The following is an 8947-nucleotide window of genomic DNA, read 5'->3' as shown; positions in this document are numbered from 1 at the left end:
GGAACAGGCAACAGATGGGGGATCAGGACAGGCAGGGACTTGTGACAGGGAGGCAGGGACTCACAAACAGGCAGGGACTCAGGAACCAGGAACCGGCATGGAATTGGGGCGCAGGGGCCAGCAGGGAGCTAGGGAGGGCTAGAGGGAGACAGAGACAGATAGGCCTAGAGCAGACAGAGGGAGCCAGAGAGGGACAGAGGGAGCCAGAGACAGGGAGACAGGGAATCAAGGCAGGGCAGGATCCTGACACACACATATTATGACGCATGTTAGAAAGAGCTTATCAACGGCAAACAGTTCTCCATTATCAGCCAGGACCTATGCATCGGGCCCCAAGGCATGGCAGCAGCTGTAACACTGCCACCAGAACTACAGGAGTGGTTTCAGGTCCAAAGCGCTTACCCCCACATCACGCTAGTGAATGCCGGGGGACACGAGTCTCACTAGACCCAATGGTAAATGCAGCACTACAGGTGCACGACTGGAAGCCCACTAGCAATAGGGAGATCCATGTCTCTGCTGACAACCAATTCATCAGCATATCAGGGCCAGTCTATGACATAGGACAGGCAGACAGCGTTCCAATGAATGGGCGCGTTCCCATCAGACAGCTTATGGCAGCTGCGTGTTGTGCCTGCACCTGGAGTTTGGTTGTATGTGTGCGTCCCTGGGGTGCGGGGTCTCTTCGTGCTCCCTGGGACTGGGAAATGCTCCTCGGGGCTGGCCGTGGGGGTTGCTCCACGGCCCTCTGGCTTCTCTGGGGGCCCGGGGGTGCTTGGGGCTTTCCTGCAGCCTGCAGTCTACAAGGCTATGGAATTCGGGGAGCTTCGGGGCCCTTTCCACTGCTTGGAGCGCCACGACATAATACCGACCTTCTACAATGGGGATAAGTCATGTACACTCACTGGTGGACATCTTACACACATACACACACACACACACACACACACACATACACACACACACACACGAAAAAAAAAACACAGAAAAAAAAAACTCTCCTTCCAGGAAAAGGAAAGGCCCCCGGTAATAGGACTGTGATTAGTTCCTGTGATTGGTTCACACCCCGCAAGACTGTGATTGGTTCTTTAAGAACCACCCCCAAAAGGAGAAGCTACACAGTAACAGGACTGTGATTGGTTCACACCCCACAAGACTGTGATTCGTTCCCTGGGACACACCCCCAAGACTATGATTGGTTCCCTGCACTGAAAGGAGCAGGGAGGAACTCACTAGTAACAGGACTATGATTAGTTCCCGGCGCTGAAAGGGGCAGGACATGTAATGGGAGGATAGAACTTCTTGGGATATAAGGAGGTTCAAAGGATCAGTTTGTTAGTTGGGCTCTGGAGTCCCTCTCACTGTTTATTGCGGTACATGACTCTCAGATACACCATTAACTTCTTCGCATCAGACTCTCCTCGGTTCTAGTGTTGTTTCATCCAAGTTTTTGAGGCCAAGCAGATAGAAACGTCGTCCAGAGATCCAGACTTTTTACTGGCCCAGTCTGGACCTTTTTGGTCACGACACCGTCTGCAGCTGGCCTCATCAACAAGTCCCAGGACTCCCACTGAAACGGACCCTCCCCCCTCCCCCCATATACACTACACAGGCCGGTACTCCTTGAATTTAATTTATATGTCAATGTGTTACATTAACACATTCTTCATTCTTCTGGACTATTATCCTTGCACACTACACATACTGTTATACTTCATACTCTGAAAATTTGCATATTCCTGCACAAACTGTACAGCTCTTTATTTAAAAAAAAGCCTTATTTTACCTATTCTTTTATATTTACAGATTGTTTTCCTATTGTTCTATTTTACATTAATGTTTACTTTATGCACCGAACACCAAGACAAATTCCTTGAATGTGTTTGATTCTATACTATATGATATACTAGACTTTTACACTATTAATAGATAGTGAACTATTAATCCCTTTGCCATAATTTAATCAATATTCCTCTATAAGATTAATTTTCTACCAAGATTTATTATTACCTTTCAGCTTAATAGTAATACAGTATTGTAGAGTTGCGGGGTAACTGAACGGATCGAAAAGAACGGTGAGGAGACAATGATGCATTCGATAGCTCAACCGAGCCTGGTTTTATTTCCCTACCGCAGCAACAGCTAACCTGAGGTTGAGGTGTCCCCGGTAACAACATGAAACTCGCTGGCTCTCTCCTTGTGTCTCGTCTCTACCCAACTTCCTCCCTCTCATCTCCCTTCTTCCGCCCAGACACACTTCTACTTAATCCCAATTATCCCGTCCCAGAAGAACTTCCAAGGCCATTACCCACTATGGTGAACACCTCCCTCAATAACACATTGCAAAACAACAATAGAAAAACAGGAACTTATACCCAGCGTGACAGTTGTTCCCCGGTACTTGCGTCGTATTGGGTGAGATACTGTTCTTAGCCAGGTACTGCGATGGCCCAGGTAGCGCTGCGGGGTCCTAGCGCCAGTTATGTGCATGCAGGGTTACGTCAGAAGTGGTTGCACCGCAGCTGCATATCCCTCATGTCCTGAGAATGCGTTTGTGAAGAAAGTAAGTGATTAATATGGAACGTATATTTACCATTGTTTATGTGGGATAAAGGTTGTTGGTAGTCTGCATTGTGTTGTATAGAGTATAGTGGCCATGACTTAGGTGTGTTTTCTGAGCTGCCCTGTTGTGTAGGCTGTTGCACTGTGTTTACGTGTGTGTGTATAGGAAGTTAGTTAAGTTAGTTAGTTAAGCTATTCTATTAGCCATTTATGTTTATATATCTCTTTAATAATTATTTTTATATCTTTATTCCGTCTTACATAAACCATTCATTAATGGATACAACTATTCATTCATTCATTGAATCATTCAACTTTACATAAATAACAAGAAGTATTCCCTGTGTCTGCGTCTTCTCTCTGACCAGAGTTGCTGTACTGGATAAAGTGGTCCCAGCATAATATCACAAACTCATTAATTGCAATATTGGTCCTTCAAACCGAAATATACTTCACCCACGACGGTGCCACGGACGCACAGGGAATAGCAGCAACCGAAAGGTGAACACAAGGATGAGGAAGGCTACGACAGCTTCCAGCACACCTGCAAGGCTATAAGGTCAGCTTACAACAGTCCCTCATGCCTTATACTGTCCCCCTCAACGACGACTGCGAGAGCGCCAGTGCACAGGAGCTGCGTTCACTCAGCCTGCAGACCGAGTTTGCCATTACAGGTGACGAGCCAGTTAAATGTGTGTGTGGGGCCCCAATCACCAGCCCCCTCAGAGCAGAGCTGTTACAGTCTGACAGGGCTGAAAGGGCCCAACGGGACAGAATTGATGTTGACCGGCCATTGTAGATTGGTTCCCTAAGCAATTGAGAGACGGCTTCGTGGAACACCCGTAGCCGTCCACACAGCGCTTGGCTGGCCACTTCAGGGTCCAGGTGGTCTCGTGTCTCATGCTACTTCTTGCTACTTCACGTTTCTCAAACTAGCACCAGATGACCTCTACCAACATGGGAGTGAAGGTTGGCGACATACTGCGGTATACCACGCCTAAGGATGCGCCACCACTGAAAGCCACTGCCGAATAATGCCACTGCTCTGAAGCACAGAGCAACCACTGGTAAAAGACCCAGCTAAGGCTAAAGTCTCAGCGTGGAGATCCCTAGGCTCAGTAATGGAAAGTGTGCTACAAAGCTTGGTGCGGAAGAGGTGAATAAGTCCAGCAAGTCACCATCTCGTCTATCACAATGACAAGATTCTCCTGGTTTTCATTGCTCCCTCACTTACTGAAGTCTCTCCCTCTATGAGCAACTCCTCCAACCCTCGTCCAACCCTCGGACCATCGCTCATCGGAGTCCTCCTGCAATTCTGGCAGTACGCTGTCGCCATCAGTGGGGAAATCCAGGCGATGTTCCATCAGGTTCGTCTCATACCTGAGGACCGGCCATTGCTAAGGTTCATCTCGAGAACCGTGCAAAGAGAAGTGTGACCTGACGTCTACCAATGGCAGGTCTTGCCATTCGGTACAACAAGAAGCCCATGCTGGGCAACGCAGAAGCACATCAAAGACAACGTGGAGGAAAACAAAGACATCCTGCAGTCCATGGAACAGTCGTTCTACATGGACAACTGTCTCCAGAGTCTTTTGAAACCCGAGTTCCCACCTCCACAGGAAGACGTTGCTAAACTCAAGCAAAGAATTTTCTGTGGTCTCATACAGACAAGTCTGGCACCTTAAACACCAGACATCACACCGTTTAACAGCTAGACAGACCTGGTCAAAGTCACCCAGCAGCTCTTTCACGCTACGGCTGCTGACCCCTCCTTAACTCAGCCTGACCTTTGTGACGACAAAGTCCTCCTGCTGAAGGCCAGCCAAGTGGACTGTTTCCCAGAAGAAATTAAGCATCTCAGGGCCAGCAAACCAGTACCACCCAGCAGTAAGCTCAGTACGCTCTCACCTGGGATGGATCCTACAATGGGTCTTAACCGTGTTGATGGACACTTTCGTCATCCCATATTTCTCAACCCTTGCCACGCGGTGACAAGACTCCTTATCAAGGACATGGATGCACGCCTACTCCACCTGATAGGGTCTTCTACGAGATCAGGCGCCAGTACTGGGCCCTGGGTGGGAGACAGACCATCAAGCATCATTAGAGGACTTACACTGAATGCAGGAAGTGGAGACAGAAGCTAATAGTTCCAGTGAAGGCTGACCTGCCTCCTGCTCATCTGTGGCTCCTCAGGCCTCTGTTTTTCTCGACAGGAGTGGACTGCTACAGGCCATTACATTACATTACATTTAGTCATTTAGCAGACGCTTTTATCCAAAGCGACTTACAAGGGAGAATAACATTCAAGCTACATTGCGACAGAGATTAGTGTAACAACAACATTCGTGTAACAATAAATACTGCAAGGTGGTGCTAAGTGATTGTAGGTTAGGACAGGAGGTACTCACTGAAGAGCTGGGTCTTCAAGTGCTTCTTAAAGACAGAGAGGGAGGTCTCCGCTCTGGTCATTTTTGGCAGCTCGTTCCACCAACGTGGAACTACAAATGAGAATAGCCTGGATTGCCGTGGCTGTATGGCCGGCAGAGCCAGGCGACGCTCATTTGACAAGCGCAGCATCCGGGGGGCAACATGTGCTCTTACAAGAGCATTTAAGTAGGCGGGAGCATTCCCAGCAATCACTCTGTAGGCCAGCATAAGAGACTTGAACTTGATGCGGGCGGCTACAGGTAACCAGTGGAGCTCGATGAGCAGCGGAGTGACATGTGCCCTCTTTGGCTGGTTGAACACCAGTCGCGCCGCCGCATTCTGTATCATCTGTAGTGGCTTCACCGCACAGGCCGGCAAGCCTGTTAAGAGGGCGTTGCAGTAGTCGAGACGGGACATCACCAAGGTTTGTACCAGCAGTTGAGTGGCATATTGGGTCAGGTACGGCCTGACTTTTCGGATGTTGAGTAGTGCGAAGCGGCAGGACCGGGAGACGGCGGCAACATGGTCCGAGAATGTCAGTTGGTCATTAATAATGACACCAAGATTCCTTGCAGCCTTGGTAGGAACAAGAGATAGAGAGTCAATTTTAATATCAATGTTGTGATAAATACCTTGTTTGGCCGGGAAAACCAGCAGTTCCGTTTTCGCCAGATTGAGTTGAAGATGATAATCCTTCATCCATGTGGATATGTCAGCGAGACAATCCGAGATCCGCGTCGAGACAGTAGGGTCGTCGGGCGGGAAGGACAGATAGAGTTGAGTATCATCCGCATAGCAGTGATATGAAAAGCCATGTGAGCGGATGATCGGGCCCAGTGAGGTGGTGTATATGGCAAAGAGGAGGGGTCCTAGCACCGAGCCTTGGGGCACCCCTGTGGTGAGTTTGTGAGGCACAGACAGCTGGCCTCGCCATGTCACACTGAACGAGCACCCAGTAAGGTAAGATTCGAACCAGGAAAGTGCACTGCCCGTTATGCCCATACTTGAGAGTATGGACAGGAGTATGCAATGATTGACAGTGTCAAAAGCAGCTGATAAGTCTAGCAGAATGAGAACCGAGGATTTGGCAGCAGCTCCAGCAGTTTTTAAGGCCTCTGTCACAGACAACAGGGCTGTTTCGGTGGAGTGACCACTTTTGAAGCCAGATTGAAGTGTATCAAGAAGGTTGTTTCTTGACAGGTACTCTGTAACCTGTCTAGACACCGCCCTCTCTAAGGTTTTGGAAAGGAATGGGAGGAGAGAGACCGGCCGATAGTTTTCTACTTGATTGGGATCGAGTGAGGGTTTTTTGAGCAGTGGTGCGACCCGAGCCGCTTTGAAAGCGGAAGGGAAAGTGCCAGAGTTAGGGAAGAATTAATCACACGTGTGATTGCCGGGGTGATAGTCGGTGATATGGCTTGAAGGAGGTTAGATGGGATCGGATCTAGCGGACAGGCAGTAGGACGGCTACATGTTAGTAGTTTAGATACCTCACTTTCGGCGAGGGGGGTGAAACCAGGGAACGATGAGCCTAGGGCTGGAGAAGACAGGTTGTGAGTAAGTTGTTTAGTGAATTGGCTGCTGATGGCTTCCACTTTGTTAGTAAAAAAGGAGGCAAGGCAGTCAGCAGTGAGGTTAGTAGCTGGGGGAGGTGGTGGAGGGTAAAGCAGAGACTTGAAGGTGGCGAATAACTTACGTGTGTCTGTGGCACCGTTGATCCTATCGTTGAAGAAGGCCTTCTTGGCAGCAGTGATGCTGGAAGAGAAGGAGGACAGCAGTGTCTGGTAGCTTGCAAGATCCTCAATTGTTTTGGATTTGTGCCATTTCCTCTCAGCTGCTCTGAGGTCAGTGCGCGTTGTCCGGAGGGTGTCAGTCAGCCAAGGGTGCGACTGGGTTGATCGATCAGGTCTGGTGGATAGTGGACACAGGCTATCCAGACATGAGCTCAAGGTGGAGCAGAGGGAGTCAGTGGCATCATTAACCTGCAGAGAGGAGAAAGTGCCGTGGGGTGGAAGAGAAGATGAGAGCACAGAGGAGAAGTGGGTGGGAGACAAGTTGCGGAGATTGCTGCGGATAGTAACCATGGGTGGGGAGGTGGGTGGTTGTTTTGGTAGCTGGACATTGAAGTGGATGAAGAAGTGGTCAGAGAGATGAAGAGGAGTGACCCATAGGTTGTCCGCGGTACAGCTCCGAGCAAGAATGAGATCAAGCTCTTTGCCAGCCTTGTGAGTCGGTGGAGTCGGGACCTGTCTTAGGTCGAACGAGCGAACCAAAGACAGGAAGTCAGCCGAGCTCGCACTGTCCAAGTGGATGTTCATGTCTCAGAGGACGAGCATGGGACACTCATGCTCAGGAATTGATGACAGCAGGGTGTCAAGCTCATGTAGGAAGTCACCTAGTTGTCCTGGTGGACGGTAGATGACGACCACATAGGCTTTCACCGGAGCAGTCACAAAGACGGCGTGATATTCAAAGGAGGTATAGTTGTTTAAAGGCAGCAGTGGATTAAATTTCCATGTGTTGGAAATTAGCAGGCCAGTCCCACCACCACGGCCAGATGGTCTGGATGTGTGGGAGAATGTGTAGTTAGTGGAGAGTGCAGCCGGGGTTGCGCTATCTTCCGGTTTAATCCATGTCTCAGTGAGAGCAAGGAGCTCCAAGGAGAGGTGGCTGGCATGACCAGAAATGAAGTCTGCCTTGTTAACTGCAGATCGACAATTCCACAAGCCAACAGAGAAGGAGGTCTTTGCATCGGCGTATGGTATAACGAGGCTTTCTGGGTGACCTTGAAGTTGTAGGGATGCGGTAGTAGCACATTTTGTATGGAGAGAGAAAGAAGGCAGGTTTGCCTTGTTCAGTGTCCTTGCTTCGGTTGACGTGCAGAGGTAGACGTGCGTCTTCACACGAGAGCGACTACAAATGGGCCGCTTGAAGCTAACGTTCAAGGGCAGGACCATAAATAGGTGATAGAATACAGCTGCTCATGTGATTAGGGTTGCACCTGGCTAAGAGCACGCCCACATAAGAGAGGACTTACCTGAATAGGGGGTGTGTCTGGAACACAAGCTTGTTGGCAGATCAGCAAATAGCAGTGAAATGTGCAGAGTCAATCCAGTAGTCCAAGTTGCAATACTACAATACGAGCAGTGATACACTACACAGCAACCTCAGCACTAGAGCTCGACTCAGAGTTCAGTTTGTAGTGCAGGGTATTTATCCCTGAATAGGTGCGTCGTCAAGGTCGGGCGGCGTTGTGAGAAACATTGGGGAGTCATATTTAAATGTCTTACCACTTACGTCTTATGTCTTACGTCCACTTAGATCTGTAGAGTAGCATCGATGGCGGTGCCTTCCTCTTAGCATTGAGGCGATTCATCACCAGGAGAGGCACTCCTTCAGATGTTCTCTTTGATCAGGGAACAAACTTCAGAGGCGCGGAGAGAGTGCTGAAGGAGGTGTTCGCTGCAAACACCTCCATGCCACAAGTGTCCTACGCTCCGGACGCCCTCACCAGGAGACAGTGGGGTCCTTGTCAAATGACGGTGGATCACTTCTGGGTGCAATTCCTCAGAAGCTACTTATTGTCTCTTCAAGTCCTCCAGAAGTGGCGGCAACACACAGATGATCTCCCCCAGAACTCCGTTGTGATGATCGTCAATCCTAAGCTGCCACGCCCTCACTGGCCCCTCAGGAAGGTTGCCAAGCTGAACACGAGTGCTGATAGATGCATTTGGTCAGTTGAGGTCAAAATTGGGGATAAGACTTACCTGCGACCGGTAGCATGCCCTCTCCCGCTGCCCGCTGTTCCGGACGGCGATGCGATCCAGGGACTTCTCTAGCACCTTAGGGAATTTATTTTGTTTACATAATAGCCATGCTATTCACAGGGTGGCTGTTGTAAATTCCCTGTTACTTGCGTTATATTGGGTGAGATACTGTTTTTAGTCAGGCACTT

Source organism: Zeus faber (assembly GCF_960531495.2).
Source record: "Zeus faber genome assembly, chromosome: 2".
Classification (NCBI taxonomy): domain Eukaryota; kingdom Metazoa; phylum Chordata; class Actinopteri; order Zeiformes; family Zeidae; genus Zeus; species Zeus faber.
The sequence above is the reverse complement of the archived record's forward strand: the minus strand, read 5'-3'. Positions refer to the sequence as shown.